Below are 22,286 nucleotides of genomic sequence, written 5' to 3' on the forward strand. Positions count from 1 at the left end.
CTTTCCCTCTTGCTCTACAGTGAGCGCATCCATCTATCCTTTCATCCATCTAGTCTGCTTTCCATTATTAATGAGACATTAGCTCTGTATGTAATTAATTGGTGCTGTTAATAGTGAATGCATCAAATTAATGATTTTTAATTAAGGAGATGTTTGGGTGTTGTTGATTATGCCTACAGGGCGCGTATCTGCTGTGGTTTATGTAAACTGTCAAGCTCTCTTTTGTCTCCATTTAATGAGCTAAGTCATGGTTTGGGCTGCCCTAAGTAGGTAATGCAGCACATGGGCCTGTTTAATCTGGCAGCAACAGTTTATGCGTTGAAACCTGTTAATTTCATAAACATCTGAGAAGCCCCTGTGATGTCGGCTTGCTGTAGCATATGTCTTCGTTATTTTGCCCCACTCAGCAGGAACGCTCTGACCATTTAGCGAATAGAAAACCTAATAACAGTCTGCACACAGACATCATGATGACTGTATTTCCTTTTCTTGCATCACCAGGAATATTCTTGTTCTTTTGCCACAGATCAAAGCTTCCTGTCAAATACAATCGCATCCAGATGATCTTTTGAACCTTTTAGATGTCGTAGCACGAGGAGGTCCAAATACAGCAATGGACTTGTATCTTGAAAAGCAGCGAAGTATCAATCGGGTTGGTTTACATGACAGTAACAATTTCGCATCTGCAGGTCTGTTTAGCTTCAAGTGCAGCTCTGTTCTGTTTTCTTTGGGCTCAACAATGAAGCTGAATCATAGAGTGAGCTGTGGGCTTATCATTTATGTCTCTGTGCTGTAGCTCTGTGCCTGCCTTTTTCTTCTTCCTCCAGTGCAGCAGCAGCAATAGTAGTAGCAGCCTATATGAGGACAGTTGGTGCATATCAATCAGGATGCAGGGTGCTTTCTGATGAAGACCACGTCTTCCCATCTCTCACCGTCGTCAATACGTGCAGATGCATCAAAGGGCCAAAGACTTTTAGAGGCTGGTGTTGCCAGTTGCTTTTACAAATGGAGTGAAGAGAAGGAAGAGTACTGTAATTTTGAGATGATAATAGCACTGTCAGCATGTGTGGGAGTAAGTATTAGTGTTAGCTGGTGCAAAAAGGCACCATCTTGTTGGTAAATGATGGTTCTGCATGGCGGTGTGGTTGCAGCCGGGAACAGACAGTCAGCAGTTTCCAGAATGTTCTGTGGTGTTGGTCTGTGGAAGTGGATGCCTCAACTCCCACCACACCCTCGTGTATTTCTGCAGGACTGTTTGTCTTTTTTAGCATTTTAAGGAGCATCAATATTTAACTCAAACAGAGACTTCTTTTTTTTCCAATCAAGAGCACATTTGTCTGAGCTCTGCTGTCATACTCCAATGTCTGATTCTTGAATTATGCACCCTTGCCTATAAAATGAGAGCCTACTTCGATCTACTTGCTCCTGGGAGGAGACTCGAGATTTTAAGTAGAGGTGCTGACGTCATACATGTGGTCCAGTCTGTGACTCAGCCATGTTGCCAGCATGGTGGCGACTGTTTATGTCCAAAGTGGCAGCCGCGGTGGGAAACCTTTCCATCGCTTTTGTGTCTAAGTGCGTCATTCAGAGCACTGCATCATTTATGCTGCACCTCAAATGAGAGCCTTCTCAGGCTAAATAAAGGCAACTGAGTCTTATGTAACCATGGTCCAAGTGTGCAATAACAGTATGCTGAGTAGAAAGAAAAGACACAACTTGTTCATGTTGCTCTGAAAATATCTCAGGGGCGTCACTCTGACAGGAGCCATGGCTTCACTTAAATAGGGGGTAATTTAACTTAACCTCTTGCAGTTCCACAAGAACAGCTGAGTCTGTTTTCTCAGTAGTTTATCTGTTTGTGCATCTGAACCAATACTATATAGTATTGGTTCAGATGCACAAACAGATAAACTAGGTCGAAATGTAAGAAATGCACAATGCAGTAAAGTGGTTGTTTAACAAACCCAGAGTAGCCGGTCTCATGATTAACTACAGAGCACATTATGGCGCAAAATGCCGCTCTATCTTGTTTCCTTTGTTAGTTAGCATCTGTGTCACTAAGAGCACTGAGAAGCTAATGCTAAGTGAGCGGCTAATGGGTCTTTGAACAACAAATGTAGCTGCAGGATACGGTTTTAATGTGTTAATTTTGTGAATGAGATAAATGAGGGGTAGCGGCCAGCAGGAACCTGACCAGATCACACAGACGACAATTACAACCACTTAGCAAGACAAAAGGCCAGGAAGCAGAAACTGAGGAGAAATAGGCTGGCTGTTATATCCCTGACATTATGGATATGAGGGCACATTGGGCTTCAGTTATTAAAGATTTAACTTAAAGCAGAATTATTGCACAAATAGAGGGTTTAAGTTAAAATGAAAACAAAATGTCATTGTTTTTGGCGGTTCTTTAATGTGTTACATTAAAAAAAACAGTAATCTATATTTTTATGATAAAGCTGGATCAGATGACTGTGTGTAATGTGAAAGGAGTTGCTCATAGTGACACATCCACAGAGTTATCACCCAACTCTGCAGTTTCCCTCAACTTTTCAGGGTTATTAGTAGCGTCGTCTTCAAAAACAGAGCTAAAAAAATAAATTTGGTGTACCGTCTGCTCCAATAACAAATGCTTGATACAACACAAGGCATCTACAATAAATAAAAAATGACCGGTACTTCTTCGAAGTCTCTTTGTTTGTTACGGTCTAACACGCTTTCTTTTGAGCTGTCCCTCCCTACACTGTTCAACAAGAAAGATGCCATCAAAATACCATTTCCCTGTGCCTTTAAACTGTCACTTTAATCCACTCTCTCATTGTTCACACACTTTGTCTTCAGGCTTTGTTTCATCTTTTTCTCTTGGGCTGCTTTTCGTTTTTCTTCTTCCACTTAGTTTACAGCCTTTTTCTACATAAACTTGAATCGGAGCAATTACTCTCCTGTCCCGCTCTAATAGCTGTGGTTAAGACGGAAAACAAGCCCCTTTTCTCTGCCCGCCTTTCAGTCACAGGATCGAAGATGGCTCGAGAGGGTGTATATGGGAGCAGCACTGACAGCGGCACATACACGAAGACCGAACTAACAGCTCTGCACTGTCACTGCCAGGTGCTGCCTCACATGGAGAATCTGGCTCTGAGAACTTCAGAAAAACTCTGTGCCCCACAAAAACTCAGTGATGACCTCTCGACTCTTGGAATAGGCTGCTGTCACCTGGGTAGTAATTACCTGCCAATCAGGGCAGTAGATGGACCTGCAAAGAAAAAGGGGTGGCAGTCAAAGATCAGGCTCAGTCACTGCGATGAAAAGTAAGGGAGAAAAAGAAAAATGAGGAAGAGATCGCGGGCGAGGTGTAGGAAAAAAAACGATAGAGAAGCTCATTATGAGGCCTGTGTCAGAGACACAGCTGTCACAACAGCACAGGGAGACTGAGACGGTCTGGCTGGAAACACACTCTCGTGCCTCATCTATGGATGCCAATTTTGGGGGCTTTCATCTGGGGATGCCATTGTGCTCCATTTTAGGGCTCTGATACTGTACACTTGCTATTGTACAAGACAAACTGCAAGGAATACATCAGTGCTTGCTGCTGTCGAGCAGATGATTAGAAAGAAAAGAGAATACGGAACAAGGACTGAAAACTGGGCTACATCTTTAAATAATGTTTTGCCAATAGATAAGGACTATTTTTGGAAAGATTAGAGGATATTATAAATGATCACTGATGGTTAATTGATTGCATTGTTTCTTTATAACCGTGTTGTCAGAAAATAAAGTTTCTCTTCTTTGACAGCCCATTGATGTGAAGCAGAATTCTCTTCTTCTGTTGGATTTATTATTTAGGCCCGACCATAAATATTGCATTGCTCGTAGTTCCTGGAGTGTTGATCCCGACTGCGCATCATCTTTGACTTTCAGGCACTGTCACTGAGTTTGTGTAGAAAATGGCAGCTGTCTCCAGTATGTTTAAATGGAATTTGTTTTGGCTGCAGGTTGTGAATTTTAGTGTCAATACTTAGTAGAACACAAAGTTTTGCAAAATAAGAAGACTAAACAAAAAATACAAACGGGGCTTCCATGCTTGGAATACTGATTGTTGGATTGGGGATTTACATTTTCTATAGAAAAGTCAAACAAAAGTGCAAAACCTTGAAAGCCTTCGAGGAAAGACTGTCCCAAAGAATGCACTGTTATACCCAGCTTCAATTGATTAATGCGTCTCGCCTCTCTCTATGACAACATGCTTTTCCGCCCGCCCTTTGAGTGTGGCCATTTGGAACAGCTATAAACACTTGACGTGGTCGGGCAACACGTTTGTTTCAGGCATACCTTGCCAGATGTCAAAACACTGCATGGTGGTTTATGTTTTATAACACTACAAGATGGAAGCGTACATGTCAAAGTTAGCCAAGTTCACCTACTTTGCTGGACAACCCTGCATTTTTTTTAGCCAGAGCCCTCTGCATAACGCACCCTAGCTTTGCTAATGCAGTGGTCTCTGAAATAAATGAGAGCGCTTATGGTTCAGGGCTGTCCCACGGCAAAATCAACAAGTGCTTTAGGTCTCTCTCGTAAACTTTTGAGCCCCAACTGCACTTTCTGTAAATCAGTGTTAAATTCAAAGTGTTGTAATAATGAAAACGATGGCAGTGGAAATCCAAAATCATTAAAGGTCCAATATGTAATATATTTAGTGTAATAAATCCCAAAATGACCCCAGTGTGTCATCAGATATTAAGGAAACATGCTAAGATACACTATCTTACAATGCTAATGCCAGTATTTTCTCCTTTTGAAATTTCCGTTCCGTGACGAAATTTCTGTTTGTGTTTTGGCCTGTGTGTTGTTATCAACTGCCCAGTTTGACAGCCAGGCCGGGTTGCCAGAAATCCAGCGTGCTACAGCTGTAACGTTAGTACAGCCATAAAAGCAGCAAACAAACAAACGGGATCAACGGAGATAGCTTCTATCCAACCTAAAAATTTCTGCATGTTTCTAACAGTTGCGTGACCAGAGACGTAACAAACCCCGGGTAAATATTGGAGATGTATTTGAAAGATGGAGACAACTTACAGCCCAAAAGGACGCTGAGTTGGCTAATTTCCTCCTGAACAGGTAGCTAAGCGTCACTTTCAGGCTAATTTATCGCGACTACAAGGGACGGGCATTTTATGTCATTTCAACATTTGTGTGCTCACATTGAATTATATAGCTAGAGTACCCAAGTTGGTTATTCGCAAAAACAATTGAGACACAGCCAGTAAAGTGATCCTGACTGGTCTTGGCTAGTGATGGGACGTTTGACACCGAGGCACTGAAGCTTCGATTACTCCCGCTAAGCACACTGGTTCGAAACAGTGTTGGAGCTTGTATCGAATTGAAATAAGCACGTGACTGATGACGTCCGAGGCTTTGAACGTCACTGAAACTCCTGAAGGGTTTGCTGGATTCATGTCGATGCGTGCTTACCAACGGCCCGTTAGAATTCACTGGAACACTGTGGGGTTTATGAGTGTGGCTTGCAATTTATTTGATTAGCCTATTAATGGAAATTAGCCTACTTATTTACTTTACTTAAATTAGCATTGTTGCTGCAGTTTATTGAATCCAGCTTAGCTTAATTAAACATACTTACATTAAAATCCTGATCACAGTAGTTTATATTATTATATTATAGTGTTATATTCAAACATTCAAACGTAGGCTTTATCTATCTATAAATTGCAGGAACGTCTTTGTGTGTGTGTGGGGGGGTGGGGGGTTGTTATGCGCATATCTCTCGAACCGTTAGTCCGATGGATTTCAAACTTGACAGGTGTCCTGCTACGGGCACGAATAAGTGACGTTGTATGGATTAGAAATGCAAAAGATATCATTAAATGTATCGGTAAAAGAAGCACACATTTTGGCGCTCTAGCCGCTGGCCACTCCCCCTCTCACACTGAGGACCAGCGACAGAAAGCAGCAGAGCTTTGGCAGCTAAAATGTGGCATACACCTCAGACCCACAAAAATGTGCAAAGTTGCACTACTTTGGACTGTCTTTGACTTTGAATAAACAAATGACAATTCCCGAATTTAAGGATGTTTCAGAATCCCACACATGCAAAGCACAACCACAGACAACAAGTGCAGACAGAGCGTGATGCCAGTTATAGGCAGGCTATCTATTTTATAAAACGAGACGTATCTGTATGTGTGTCCGTGTTTGGGGGAAGGTAACCTGCACATCAGCAGACACCACATGCAGAACGCTTTAGAACAGCAGGGGGACTCTTTTCCTGCTATTGTATTAAATTGCTGTGAGCTGGCAGAACATAACGTAGCATAATCTCGTATATTCCTTCACAGCGCTGTGCAATGCGAGAAAATCTCAGAGTTGAATCGGGCAGATACATCAGTTTTCATCAGACTCACCCTGGGTCAGGTTAATTAAGTCGCCAAAATAACCCCGCTAATCAAATCCTTATATCATCATTAACCGTCAAGCCACTAAACTTGTATGGAAATGAACACGTCTGCTGAAATGTTAAATTTATTAACAATCTGACACGAGACAACTCTCTCTCTCTCTCTCTCTCTCTCTCTGCGTGCGTGCGTGCACACACGCATGCACACACATGCACGGTCCAGTTCTGGTGGTTGATGAACGCAGATATGTGCTGATTAGTTCTCAGTTCGGGCCAGGTGGGTAGCGCACTGCCATGAGTCCATGAGGCTAATGTCTGATTGCTCCACATTTTTATATAAAATAATAAATATTTTGTGATTACATTCTGAATCTGCAGCGTTCTCTGTCAGGTAAATACAGTGGTAGGCTACAGTAGTCTGATGTAGAAGTAGCCTACACTGTAAGTAGGCTATAAAGTGGAGTTACATATGAAATGGTTTGGGGTCCTTCTGTAAGTCATTTTGGTTTTGATGAATTCTACAAGCAGCAATACCACAGGCCAAGTAATCGCCCGTTCCAAACAGGCACGTTTTCAATGGACACTGCACTAGTATATTTAATTCCGTCATGTCATGTTCATGTCACTTAATTCAAGTTCAGTCAAGTCATGCCATATGCATGTGTCCATTCTGTCTCTCCTATGTTCATGTTGTAAGCTTCGTTTGGCTGTGTCAAGTTCATAGCCGCGGTCATGTCTGGTGACTGACCACCAGATGTCACTGTGTTGTCTTCGATGTCGTCCTGGCTAACGCCACCATGCTAACCCTGCTAACTGCTAACGTTACTGGAGGACCAGGCAAGAGGGCCACGGCTGTTTACAACGTGTAGCCTGTTCAGCAGCCGTAGCCGACAACGGTGAGTTATTTTAAGCCAAGAGAGGGGGGCTGTAAATCGGGAAGAGACGACCGTGAGTTTGCAGTGTGTTTAGCGATTGTTGCCGTAACTCTAAGCCAATAAAGTGTGTTCAGTCGGGTGGAGAGGACGGCAAGGTAGTGTTATTTTTAGCGGTTCCTACCATAATTCTAAGCTGAGGAAGTGTGTCTGTCCGTCAGGTGGAGAGGACAGCGAGGTTGTTGTGTTTTAGCGGTTCCTACCGTAATTCTAAGCCGAAAAAAGTATGTCTGTCAGTTGGGTACAGAGCTCCGCGTGAGCACCGGCTTTAATGACTGTCAGTATAGCCAGCATCTAACGTTAGCTACTCCGCTGTGCTGTGGAGTAATGTCTGGCTATGTGAGACAAGCGTCTAGCAACATTGTTGTGGATGATGTGGTTTAAGCCTGGCAACCTCCATGAACTTCGAGTCTGGGGAGGAGGGGGTGGGGGAGATGACTCTCTCCAGTATTTGTAATTTGTACTGCAGTAACTATTTTAAACACTAATTGTCAGTATTATATATTGCACCTTTTAAAACACTTAGAAACATGAAAAGAGATGGCATGGACATGTTCATGCATATCACATACATCAAGCACTGTTTCAGGCCTTTTTTTTACATGAAGGCATGCATTTGTGGCCACAGGAATACCTCTCATATGTGATTTAACAGTTTTGGGATTTTGGAGCCCTTGTACCCCCTCCACTCAGGCACTTATGCTGATCATGTATGTGGTGGCATTCAAAGTCTGCGAGTGCTTAGTGCTTAAAGTGGAGACTGGAACTTGGCAACACTCTCATTGGAAGGCAAAGGAGCAGCATAATGCCCTCTGACCTCTTATTTTGGCAGAAAGAGCAGCTTCCTGTTTATTTGCACTCTTGAAGGCGGACAGACAAGGAACAGGTGGACGGACTGAGGATCAGTGACCTGTGACGGACTGTGGATACACCTGCTGAAGCTGCAGGCAAAACAGACTGATAGGTGTAGTGGTACCACACAGATGAACCCAAAAGAGCAGACATGAAATGAGCGACAAACGGCCACTAAAACAGGAAGGCTGCAAGCACAAGAATTGTTTCATTTTATTTCAGTGTTGCAAATGAATAATTTCATACCAGTGTTGCAATAGCCAACGGCAATAACACTCTGTAGAGAATTAGCAACAGTGAGGTTTATTTCACCTCTAAGTTAAGCACTTATCACTTCGAAATCATCCATGCTTGGCCGTGGCCGCTATGTTAATCAAATAACACGTAAAAACAAGTGTCAGTAATGTTTTTGAATTTCATCACGTCTCCACCAGTGTGGCAAGTGGCCATGTTTAATTCATAGTTTCCTCTAAATGATGTAGAGGGCAGCGCTCAATATTGCTCTGGACAACGGCAGGCAACTTGAAATGATGAAAAACACACTAATTGTCATTTCCTTCGTTTTAGGTTTCATGATTTCTTGTCAAAGACCACACTCGTGAGAAATGGGCGCTTCATTTCAGGCCATTCAGGCTGTTTAGATCATAGCCTCATCTCACTCCGTTACTGCCATCTTTCCATCCTCTGCTTTATCGTCTGTCTCATTGTGATTGCTGTTCCTCCTTCCTTGTTCTGCTTGGCTTGCCTACTGACAAGCTGAGGGTAATGGAGATGGGTAGGAAGGCTCAGAGCGTCGCCCCCGAGCACAGAGATATGAAAAACTGAAGCTGTGAGAATTATGGTAATAGATTCATTTGGACTTATGATAGTTTGAATTTGCTACTTGCGTGTGCTCTTTTTCTTTTCTTTTTTTTATCCTCTACGACAGGATGCAAACAGGGTATTGGAGAACGGTTGTTCTGGCAAGCAAAACAACAAGCAAACAGACCAGCAATGACTTATCATGATTTAGCAGATATAAAGCATAAAAGCGAATACATTTTGCTTAGGATACGTCTTTTTAGATTTATTAAAAAAAAAACACAATGAGCTAAGGTGTACTGAGGCATAAAAATCATATTTTAACTGTATATTGGAGCTGAGTGTACAATAATGGGCTTTGCCACTAAGATGTTGTAAGCATCGTACACACAGAAGAGGGTGCTGTGAGTATTGATCAGTAGGACAGATTCACTCGCAGCCTTTTCTCGAGATTGACTGGTGCCTCTTGTTTGGCAGACTTTTTATATTAAGTCTTCGCCTACTTTGTCCAAGAAAAATAGTTCTCAGCCTCTCTTCACACACACACACACACACACACACACACACACACACACACACACACACACACACACACACACACACACACACACACAGACACACACAGACACACTCTTCATCTGCTCCTGTTCCTTCCCCATCTTCTCTCCTTCCCTCAGTGCCTAAGGGTGCTCATTTTTCAACAAGCTATAGTTTGCTGTGGCCGGCTTGTGCATCACAAAAAAAACCAACACATGCAGAGTATTTGCATTATAGATCTGCAGAGGAAAACCAGCAGCGGCGGATACCTGGAGGTAATCATTGGGAAGTTAATTTGAGGCGATTCGGGCGAGTGGCGATTGATTGTCTACCTCCTGTGTTGCTGTGATGCCCACAGGAAGGCAGCCAGTCTTCATCTGAAGCGCCTCTACAATAAAAAAAAAACATACATCCCCATGCACACACATGTACCCCAAAGCTAAAGCAGTGAGATGAGATGTATGAGGAATACTAACAGAGCCTCGCTAGGGCTCGAGGTGAAAATACTACTCTCATTACATCAGGCATTGTAGAACTTATGTTTCTGGATGGAAGAAATAAGCAGATAGAAAAGGTGGAAACTGTGCTAGTCCTACCAATGGATAATGTAACACATATTCTGGCTATGCATCTTTCTCCACTTTGTAGAAATGCTTTCTAGAAATAGATGGCTCATAACAAGTGTCCACAGCTTTGAAAATTAGCCCTATGAGCTGTGTTTATGGATCTTTGATTAATGATGCTCCTCCCTAGCCGTATGCTCCCTAATGCAATATGTATGCATTGTTTTTCCTCCGTTTCCTCTGTGAATCTGAATGGACTGCAACTAATTACACACAAAGCAAAATGAAAAATACAAACTGCTTTCGCGCATTCAATTTGCATGAAATCTGGCTTTAATGTCACCTAATTTTAAGCTTGATTAAAAAATCTGAATAAAAGCCTCTCATGAAGATCTGCTTAATAAGGGTTGTTTGTGGGAAGATTCAAACGGCTGTGTCCTCACTTTGTTCCAAAAGACGAGTCCAAAGTGGAATCGGAGTCAAGCTGGAGTGCTTTAGCTGAGCTCGGCTGAACCTCATTATAACTTTTCAATTATAGGCTGATTGAAGTCTTGGCTACTGTAGAATCAGAAACCCTCCAACTAATCGGGGGGATTTTTAATCATTCCCTTTGGTTTAAGGGGAAACTATGAATAAGAGAGGGTAATGAATGGCCCTGTGAACTGCAGTGCCAAACGAAAAAGTGCGCTGAATAGCGTTTTTGTTGGAGAAGTTAATGTTTTTGATAAATAGAAATTTTCCTCATTTGAAAACAACCGAAGATGGAACTTTGTCACTTATACTTGCATACAAAACACACTCAGATCCCCTCTATGAAGTTACTGTTAACATTTCTTGTTGAAAGTCAAATTACAACAAAGAGGCGCAGAACGACAACAAAACAAAGATGCAAAAAGACTACAAAGAGATGCTAAACGATTACAAAGGAGACGTAAAACGACAAAAAAGAGATGTAAAATGACTTGAAAGAGAAAAAAACGACAACAGAGATGCAAAAAGACAACAAAGAGACGCAAAACGACTACAAAGACATACTAAACGACTGCAAACATACTAAACAACTGCAAAGACATATTAACAACTGCAAAGACATACTAAACGACTACAAAGAGACGCAAAACGACTACAAAGAGACGCAAAACGACTACAAAGAGACGCTAAAGGACAACAAAGAGATGCAAATTTTACAAAGAGATGATAAACGACTTTAAAGAGATGCAAAATGACTACAAAGAGATGCAAAAAAGACTGCAAAGCAAACTGACGACAAAGAGAGGCATTGTCTGTAGTTGTTTTGTGTCTCTTTGGCATTCATTTATTACACTGAAAACATTTTGTAATTATTAATAATGTACAATTTATTATTGCCAAGAACCAGAGCTTTAAATGTGAGTGTTTTTTATTTTACTCATTTCCCAAATGTGCTGCATCTGCAAAGTTCAGTCTCTGAAAAAAAAATTACATTTGTGTGCACTTTGAGAAACAGCAAAACAGCCGAAAAGCAGGACACCATTCTGCCTCTTATCTGATACAGGCCCGATACAGTATGTTCGGTGATGTCAACTCATCTCATCTGCTGGCAGATTATCTCATCCCACTCACTGTCTGACTGACTGACATCCCTCTATTCTGCTTCCTGTCTCCTTTGGTAGCAGTCGGCCACATGGGGAAATCTAGCATGTTTTAAGGCCGAATGTTTTGCTGTTACACACGTGGGTGTTTTTCTTTTCTTTCTTTCACACAAATGGCCTCCTCCGCTTTCCTACCACCCTCCCCTCATCTGAAAGAGTCGTCCTCCAGTGAAGTTGGTGTAAGAGCCCGGCTCAGACAACCCAAGCCTGCCAACAGTCTGCCGCAGATTCCTCCAATCCCTCTTCACAGTCGTCTTATCCCAGGCCTCATTATCCCAAGGCTCTGGCAGTCATCAGCTGCACAGCAAACGTCTGCTGAATCCGCTCTGAACGGGCTCAGAGCATCTTCATTATGTGTCGAGCAAACTGATCGCATACATCATGGTCCGCTGGGGAGGCCTTTATGCATGCCTTAATTCACCGGGGTTTGAAGGAGTCCTCCCTGAGAGAAAAGATTCTATTTCTGTAAAACATCTGATATGCACTCATTTGCTCATTTGCTGTTTCTATGGTGAAACCAGCCTCTTCTTTCGCTCTGTCTCTCTTTTTTTTTCTCTCTCTCTCTCTCTCTCTTTTTTTCTCTTTTTTTTTTTCTTTCTTTCTTTTTTTTCTTACTTTCTCCCCCCTTTATTTCAAACATTAATCTTCACATTTCATTTTTGGGGGCTTTGATCACTTTTGTGTGCTGCACATCATCATGCAAGTTGTCTCACACAGCCAGGGGCTACCATCATTATTATCAATCAAAATACAATCCCGAGCGTTGAAACACGGCAACGTCCAGCCACATTTTCCTTAATTATACATCACAACAAAGCAGGCTTCAAAAGGTGAGGGTGTGTTTGGATGATGCACTGTACAGTCTTTGTAAGTGGACTTGAGTCTTAGGTGTCTGCTTGTCAATGTTTGAGGGCATTTGGCTTTGCTTTAAATCCAAACCCTTTATATCCTGCTCCCTCCGACGCCCTCAGCCTGCTCTCTGTTCTGACACGTTATGTCTGCCTGTGTTTGCCGTGTTTCTCTCCTCTTATTCGCCCCTTTGATGTCAGGCTTTCTCGACAGTCTGAGCTCTCCTACACTTGTCATTAGGAGCAGCACTCCCCTCCCTGTCCCCTGTATGTCTCATCTCACCGAGGGGGGGGTTTAAAGCCTCACCCAGCGACTGGCTGATCAACTCCCCAGGCAGGGTAAAATGTGAGATATTGATATGACGCAAGCCTTTAGTGTCACTGTGGAGGAATGAAAGCAGTACAGTCTTCTTCATTAGTGCCTAATTACATTTCCTGCTTAGACTCACTCTTTTCCTTTGATGTAACACTAATTAATTGAGTTTTTTTTTTAAAGAAACTTAAGAAAATACAACATTTCTTCAGTAGCTTTGGAGAAGGATTAGCAGAAGCACCACAGTTATTATGGTTGTGATTATCTGCTCTCTAAAATAGTATTTTAGCAATTAAGGTGATTAGACAAAACGAGAACAATGAGAATCAATAACGATTACACAACGTTTCGGGGTAAATCACTTGTCTTGGAAGCTTTATCATACTGCTGGAGAAATACATCATATCCTGCAGACTGACAGAAAGCCGTTTGGTAGCAGGAATAATGTAGCAGAGAAGAGAGGTGCAATGACTTCAGCTCACAGTGGTGGTCATGAGAGGGTCAAGATTTAAACAATTGTAGCTTAGGGTGGTGTTACTGGCAGGGTCAAGATTTAAACAATTGTAGCTTAGGGTGGTGTTACTGCCTTTTTCCAGGGCTTTGAACCACATCTCACGGTCGTAATCAGGAAATGAAGTTTGCCTTGTTGTCATGTATGTAATTTTGGTCTCGTGATAACAGGCGGTCATATATAGGGGGAGACTGTAACTTTCCTTGTGCATTTCAGTAATTGTTTGGCTCCGTCACTTCCCCTCATCTGTAGACTCTACATAAACTATTCAATAATAAATTGTGAAACGGCTGTTTGCTTAACTACATGTGCATTGTTACTGTGTCTCACAAACGAATGCATTTGTGATCATTAGTTGAATTCTTCAGTGTCTTCGATTACAAGAGAAATAAACTGGATTTATATTGCATTTCACTGAACAAAATGGTTTAAAAGCAGAAACAAAAATGCAATGTAAAGTTGGATAATATTAACAGACGAGGTTTATCGCAACCACACAATGCACACTGGGTAGACTTAAGTCTGGGACTGGGATTCCCACAAGAGGAAGGGCCAGTGATGGATAGCTTGTTAAAGGTGCTGTAAGTGATGTTGGGTGATGTCACTTCTTGTTGACGTTCGAAGTATTGTCTAACAAAACGAGGCTAGATCACCCCTCCATCCTCCTTATCCCTTACCCTCACCCTCCCTTCCGTGTTCTAACCCCCCAACCCCCACCCCCAAATCCTTCTTGTCGGTTATTGGCTGGAACACTGTTTATGTGTCGTGGTGAAGGTTGGCGCAGTTTTTTTTTTTGCCGTTTGTGGAGCCTGGGCTGTCTACAGAGACCGCTTTTTTACAGTGTGTTCAGGGGACAGGCAGCTATCGGATAGTGAGGAGATGTTTGCTGTATGTGACAAAAAATGTTGTAGCCTAAAAAACGGGTGACATCGCTGAGAGCACCTTTAACCCACCCGGTGTCTGATCTTTCACCGACCTCCAGTGACTCCTGGGTGATGACTTTGATCCTTTCCCAGTTGATTTTTTGACTGGTTTTGGTCTGCTCCAGTCTTTCATTTCATTTCAAACCTTTATTTAAAAATGTGAGACAGAGTGAGTGGGTGGGGTCCTGTCTTTACAGCGTATTGTATAGAGAGCAGAACAGCAGAGATCTTAAGTTGTGAAATGGTTTGTGGAAAGTTCTGAACCTTGTGACATGAAGTGAAGGGATGATCCCTGTGGTCCGTGTTTATTTGGCAGCATCCGTCCTGGTCTAATGTCTGGGTGGGATTCTCACTGCATGCATGTACCTGTTGGTCTGGAGCACCACCTGGACCTCTCTCCAACCTCCTCTGCTATTTGTAGCAGGGTCCTCCTCACCACTGATTGTTTCTGTTGAGTGAAATATTGGTCTGCTTGAGTTATTTTCCAGTTCACTGTATACTCACTGATAAATGGAGTTTATCTTAACAATAAAGACTGGATGCAGGAGCTCTCTAAAAGTAAAAAAAAAAATGCCTACCAGCACCTCTAAAGTTCACTAATGAACATAGACAAACAAATATAAAATTGTCAATTTTTGGTTTTATTGGAGTTATGTAGTGTAACCTTTTCTATGCTAAACTAAGCTAGTCACCACCCGACTCCAGCGCCATACTTAACACACAGATGGGAGAGTATTTCCTTTAAAGACTATTCTGTCAAATAAGTTGTTATGGTTTTCAAAGATGTGATGCTTTCTATCCCATTTCAATGGGAAAGCATATTTTGATCCCTTTTGAATTTAGCTGGCTAGAGTATTGCAGTGCCTTTTTTCACTCTTCATCCTGTCATAGCTATTTAAGGGTCTTATTCAACATGCAGCCCCTCACACCTTAATGAGGACCAAAACATGCAATCACATCACTCCAATTCTCGAACATCTCCACTTGCTACCTGTTAATTACAGAAGTGACTTGAAGATCCTGCTCCTGGTCTGTGAAGCTCTTAATGGTCTGGTTCCAGATTACATATCTGACATGTTTCCAATGTATCCGCCTGACAGATTTCTCAGGTCACCAGACAGATGTCTCCCTCAGATTCCCAGAGCTCAGTCTAAATCTGGCGATTAAGCATTCAGTGTTTATGCACCTGAAGCCCGGAACAGTCTGCCTGCTCATTTGAGGTTTGCACAAACACAATCTTCATCTACTTTTGTGTGAATATATGTGTGTTGTCTGTCTGTATATCTGTTTTAATCTTTCTTTAAATTGTTTTTATCACCCTGTATTGCATTTTGAATTGCTCTTGTATGCGATTATGCTCTTCAAATCAACCTGAATGTGTGTACAAAACTAATTCAATGCTACTGTGACCTCAAACAGGATAATAATCAAACTGTTACACTGCAGCACTTGACCAGAGCCATTTGCAGACTTGTATTGGTCCCAGGTTGGATGGTAGCGTTTCCTCCTGGGGAAAAGTGTGATCATGATGAAAGCGTATCAACACGGCAGTCTTGGGAATCACTGCTGTGCAATATTTTGCAGATGGTGAGTATAATTAGTGTCCCGGTATTAAAGGCAATTCAAGTAATTGCTCCATTGCATCCTTCCTCTTCCTCTGTCTCTGGGTGATATTTAACCTAGATAAAGTAAAGCAGTTTTACTCACTTACATACAGGCATTGGCCTTTGGATTGGTAAAAAAAAGAAGTCTGGCTTACGTCTGCAGTCCAACTCGGGATAAACCTCTCATTCATGTTTTCATGGCAGTTAACTGGCCCTGGTCATCCAGGGAGCCGGGTAGGCATTACCCTGACCAGACTAACAGTCTTTTGTTAGCAGTTCATTTTATAGACAAATCTCATGGCAAAGGTTGTAATGAAGGAGAGAATTTGACAGCTTTAGCAGGGATTCAGACCAAAAACAGCCCTGCATTAACAATGTATTAATGTGTTTAAAAGCTTATGAGATGCCAAAATACGGCACAACAGTTTATAATACTCAGACAAGATTTTACAACTCTGGAAATACAGCATTCATGTTACAAAGTAAGGAATATGCACTTGTATGACATGACTCTCCACTGTATTGCTGGGTGATGGAGAGTTGCAGCAAAAGTTAAAAACGGTTCAACTTTTTTGCTGGACGATCCTGCGTTTTGTTGAAGGAGCCCTCACTGCACCAGCGGACTGACTCCATTCATTTGAATGACAGTGCTGCGTTTTTTTCAAGCAGGTCGCAAGTCTGTCTAAATCTGACTTTACAGAGCAGCTAGTTTCAGGCCAAATAGCTCCACCTGCTCAACCTCTATTCTGTAGAGCAGCAGCTATTATACACCTGAATCAAACCACCAAATTCAATGGCCAATGGCTACAGTCATAAAAGTAAAAGGGTGTTGCCACACTTTCGTGAGTACAATATTCTTAGAATTGATAGAAATTATGACTCAAGTTTAATAAACCATGGATTTCATTTAAATGGTTAAAAAAAACAAAAAAACAGCGTGCTGACCTGCTGCCTATAATCACACTATTGTGAGTATAGGCAGCAGGTCAGGGCATCAGGTACTGGAGTATTTTTGTAGCTCGGCTCTGTTTAGTAATAAGCTTGCTCCAGAAGGGCTTGTCATGCCCGAGCTCTGCCTGCGCCACTCTCCTGCTCAGTGTCTCCCTGCCAGACCACAGCAGGCAAAGGCAGGCGAGCAGCAGCAACAACTTCCACATACACAAATGCGAGCACACAACTGCTTTCAACAGGAAAACAGAGAGCGAATACAACTGCATTTTCCAGACATCGAATCAGTTAAATATTGGACATTTCTGTTCCATACTCATGCGAACATAATAAATGTGTCTCTGAAATGCTCACACACTGTCCTCCGTTGCAGAAAATTGACCGCATAATTAGCACTTGAGGACGACACCACAGTTGAATTTGCTTACTCATCTTCTCTGCAGATAAATGAGAGTACACACCGTTGCACACCTTGTGCTCATCAGTTACCCAAGTGAGGCAGGTGGTGCTGGATAGCCAGCGTGTGTGCCCTCTCCATAGCAGTATGTGCTGGCATCCTCCCCTGCCATACTTTCACCGCCTACGCACACGGGTGTTGCAGATGGGCTCGGGTGTAGCGTGAAGCTGAATGCTCCTTTACGGTGCTCCACGGTAGGAAAACACACGTTCCCACCTTTAAATCCAACACACTCAAGGTCACAATGCTCAGAGAGGTCATTTAGACGACAACATACTTAGACAACCCCATTTCATGTACAATGACGGTAAAGGTTGTCCAATGAAAAATGCCAAACTTTCACTTGTTCCAGCTTCACAAACGTGACGATTTGCTGATTCTCTCGGTTTCATATCGTAGCCAATTGAATATCTTTGAGTTTTAGACTGTTGGTTGGACAAAACAAGACATTGGAAGAGATGACCTTTAATTGTTGGAAAGTGTTAGATGCATTTAAAAAAGTTTGACACTGTAGTTGAAACAATTAATCGAGAAAATGGTCGTTAGAATAATCAGTAATGGAAATACTTGTTCGTTGCAGCTCCACTTTGTTTTATATTACTATAAATGTAACATATTTGGGATTTGGACTGTTGATCAGACGAAACATCAATTTGAAGACTTCCCCAAAGTTGTGATGGGAATTTTCTGGCAGACTGTCTTTGACTGCAAAATCACTAAATCATACGCATGTGGATATACAGTATGTCAGTGTGTGGTGGCGTACGACCAGTGGTTTCCATTAGGTCTCTCTCACAATAGTCAACTTTTTAAAGGAAGCCCTAAATTACACAGTGTGAAGAGGCGTTAAATCCTTCAGGTCACAGGATAATAGTTCTAAGTAATCACTCAAAGATAATATCATCCTGTTTCCTCAGGCAGTTTCACACCAACTCACACGGCTCTGATGACTCTCGTGACCGCGATGACCATCAGGTGATATCAAATTACTCATATGTATTTAAAAATACTTGGAACGGAAGTTAAACGTCTCTTGGGTGAGTAACAAGACCTCTTTAAGAATGTAGTACTTCTAGACGCTGAAGCGCTGACACACAACTTTGAAACCCAAGATGCCATATTTGTGTTGATGCATCATTTTATCAAACAGAATTTTTTTAGGCGTCTCGTACATTATTTTATGTTTCTCTACAATCCAAGCCCGCATGGTTTGTAATTTATGGAGACACTGTATATCATTTAAAATAAAAGTCTTGCGTTTGGAGGTCCGTGGGATTGTCAGCGATTTAAATGAACGACCCCTGCAGTTTTACCTCCTGCTGTCAGGTTCTTGATGCTGAAGAAATGGCAGTCAGGCATGAATCCCATCAGGGCAATCAAAGAGATTTCCGCTGATCTGATCCGCCTCGTATTCACCTGGCTGTTATTAACCTTGCCTGATATGATGGGAGAGAGAAAAGGTGAACGTATGTTTCTGCTTCTGGCTTTCTCACGCAGGATTATTGTATTCTAGAACGCCTTCGACACATCTCATTATGAAACACAAGATGTGATTTGGTGCGCTGCTGAGCTGTGAGCAAATCGCCAATTTTCATGATAATGATCTCTGCATTTCAAAAGGGTTTTTGAGAACTACAGCTTTTTGGCGCGGGGGAGCAAGACGAGTGTAAAGGAGAAAAAGTTCAGACTTGTCGAATTCACACACTTTCAGTTGAGTTAAGTGAACATGCTGACCTCACAGAGGGCAGCCGTCAAGATTAATGGCCAACATCAACATCGGCTCCCTGAAGGATCCAAAGGCATTTGAGATCTGTGTGTGTGTGTGTGTGTGTGTGTGTGTGTGTGTGTGTGTGTGTGTGTGTGTGTGTGTGTGTGTGTGTGTGTGTGTGTTTTTGTGTGTGTGTGTGTGTGTGTGTGTGTGTGTGTGTGTGTGTGTGTGTGTGTGTGTGTGTGTATCAGTGGTGAGCTAGAATACAGTACCTCCATTCAACATCATCCATTGACAGCAGGTTATGGTGATTAAGTGCTCCTTTATCAGTTCTCGGGCTACAACAAAGGTCCAAAATAGGATTAAGCGGAGACACGGAACGCTACCACTGCTAATGCTACGGCCCTTTGAGAATCTGCTGGCAATGAGAAGAGCAACGACGCTGCAGGCCAGGATTACTGAACAAAGAGATGGAGGGATATGGAATGAGGTGCGGGAGCCCCATCCTCCTCCGTTTTTATCTTGACATCGAAAGCCCTTAAATGCTTCCCATACCGTCAAATTCTGCTCTGTGAGGCAGCATTCCTCGCTTGTTTTTCCATCCCTCATGTCCGTGGCGTGTTGTTTGTCGCTGGATGAATTAGTGCTGAGGGGCAACAGCAGACGTGGTTCGTTCGAGTGGCGAGAGCAGCGAGAGGGACGTTCATTCATCAAGAGGAAGTGCAGTGCAATCGAGGCAGTAAGTGTAAGGTAGATAAATGACTAATAACCTCAAGGGTTGAGATGATTCATCACTTCTTAAAATTAAGTTCATTAAAGGACTGCCTGTGGACATACATCAGTGTCTCCTCGTCCAGATGATCTTGTTTGTTACAGAATGCCGTTAAGCTTTTTATCCAAGAAAAATACATTTACATTAGTTATTTCTTCAGATGAGCACACAAAAATCAGAATACTGTAGTGCTGCAACAAATTATTTTCATTATTGGTTCTTTGATGTGTTTCTTGCAGTGGAGGAAAGTAACAAAGTACTGTGCTTAGTATTTTTGAGGCATTTATACTTTTACTTATTTCCTTTTTAAACTACTTTATACTTCTACTCCGCTACATTTTAACATTGTCAAAAAAGGAGCAAAATTGAAGCAGCAGAACCAGCGATACTGTCTATTTTTAATTGTACACACACTTGTCAAAACCTGGCGCCTACATTGCCCACAATGCAACTAGGCCACTGATAGTTTAGTCTGAGATTTGGGTGTGTTAGGCTAGTTGTGGCTAATGTAATCACTTCTCTAACTCCACTTTTTTCCATTTTCAAACTTGCAGTCTTCAGCCGCATCACTATTTTCAATTAATCATATTTCGCACAGCTCCTTTTATTTATTTATTTTAATTTTTATACATATGCAGTGGTACTCCCAAAGACCTTCAATCAGACTTTTAATCACACTTCCCCTGATTGATGATTTTAAATGCAGGAGTATTTTTACATTGTGGTATTGGTACTTTCACTTTATTAAGGAGTAGCCGTTCCACTACGGTTTTCTCAATTAGTTGATCAATCGTTTAGCCTATGAAATGTCAAAAAATAGCGATTAAAGTGCTCATCTCATTTTACCAGAGCCCAAAGTCATATCTTCTTCTTGTTTTGTAGGACCAAACCCAAACATATTGAATTTACAGCGATCATAATACTGAGACAAGCTGCAAATCCTTACATTGGAGAAGCTGGAGCCAGAGAATATTTGCTTGACTAAAACAATTCTTCTTTTAAAATTAATTTAAATTATGTCAATCGACGTATCGTGTTAGCCCTGAATCATAGATTTGTTGTAGCATTTTGCGTCGGTGCATGAAACCAGAACCGCATATATAAAACAAATATTCTACAAACTAGATTACTCTCCTCCATGACCAGTCAGTGGAGCAGAGCTGCTGCTTACACAACACATGAGTGGAGCCTGGGAACAACAGGCGCTCAGAGTAACCTTGCCAACCAAAGTGGAAACTCCCCCACGCGTCTATTCATGTGGGGATGTACAGCCATCACTGCTTCCTCACAATACCGTTTATACTGCGAGTGCACACTGAGCTCTGAGGCCCGGCCAGAGACGAGCTATCACTAGGCAACAGGCAGGAAGGGAATCCGCAGCACAGCACAGACTCTGTTACTGCTGCTACTGTGAGCTGTATGGGCTCATGACAGATAACGGTCGGGATAGAATTGACACTGACGAAACAAAAAACCCAGAGGGTCGCATTCAAATCAGTCTTCTTTGCTGTGATTTAGATCCAGCAGCATGAAAGCAATATGTTCTTCTGTTCTGGCTTCAGTGAGGCTAAAATCACATGAATTATCTCAACAAAAAACAATTAAAGAACCAGGACTTTTTTTATCTGTTTTTTAGACGTATTATACTGTCCTTTTCATGATTTTTTCCAACATACTATACTATGCTTTTTTCGATACACTATACTATGACTTTTACTGTATATGACTTTTTTTTGGAATACTATACTATGTCTTTTTTTTTAATCCCTTTTTCGACGTACTAACCTATGACTTTTTTCGACATACTACACTATGTCTTTTTGATGACTTTTCTCGACATAATATACTGACTTTTTAGCACTTTTTTCGACATACTACTTTTTTAGCACTTTTTTTGATGTACTATACTTTGAGTTTTGCCTTTTTTATATACTATACTAGGACTTTTTTCTATATACTATAGGCCTACTAGGACTTTTATGACTTTTTCTACATACTATACTGTCTTTTTTTAGCACTATTTTCGACATACTCCAGTAAGACATTTTTAAATTTTTTTTTTTTTTTAAAATTTTTTTTTTTTTTTTTTTTCTTTTTTAATATACTTTTTTTCTTTTTTCCGACATGCAATACTATGACTTTCTTCGACACTAGAGCATGACGTTTTTCGACATAGTATATATGACTTTTTTTTTTATCACCTTTTACGACATACTATACTATGACTTTTTTGATATACTATACTAGGAATTTTTCAACATACCTATATCTTTTTCAGGACTTTTTTCAAAATGATATACTATGACATTTTTATCACTTTTTTCGATATACTATACTATGACTTTTATGACTTTTGTCAACATACTATACTGTCTTTTTTTATCGCTTTTTTCGACATACTATCATGGCTGTATTAAGAGAACTGGATACAGCGTTCGGCGGGAAGCCCCGTTCATTCCAATGAGAGTGTTCAAAAA

The sequence above is a fragment of the Perca fluviatilis genome, chromosome 1 (genome assembly GCF_010015445.1).
Source record: "Perca fluviatilis chromosome 1, GENO_Pfluv_1.0, whole genome shotgun sequence".
Taxonomy (NCBI): domain Eukaryota; kingdom Metazoa; phylum Chordata; class Actinopteri; order Perciformes; family Percidae; genus Perca; species Perca fluviatilis.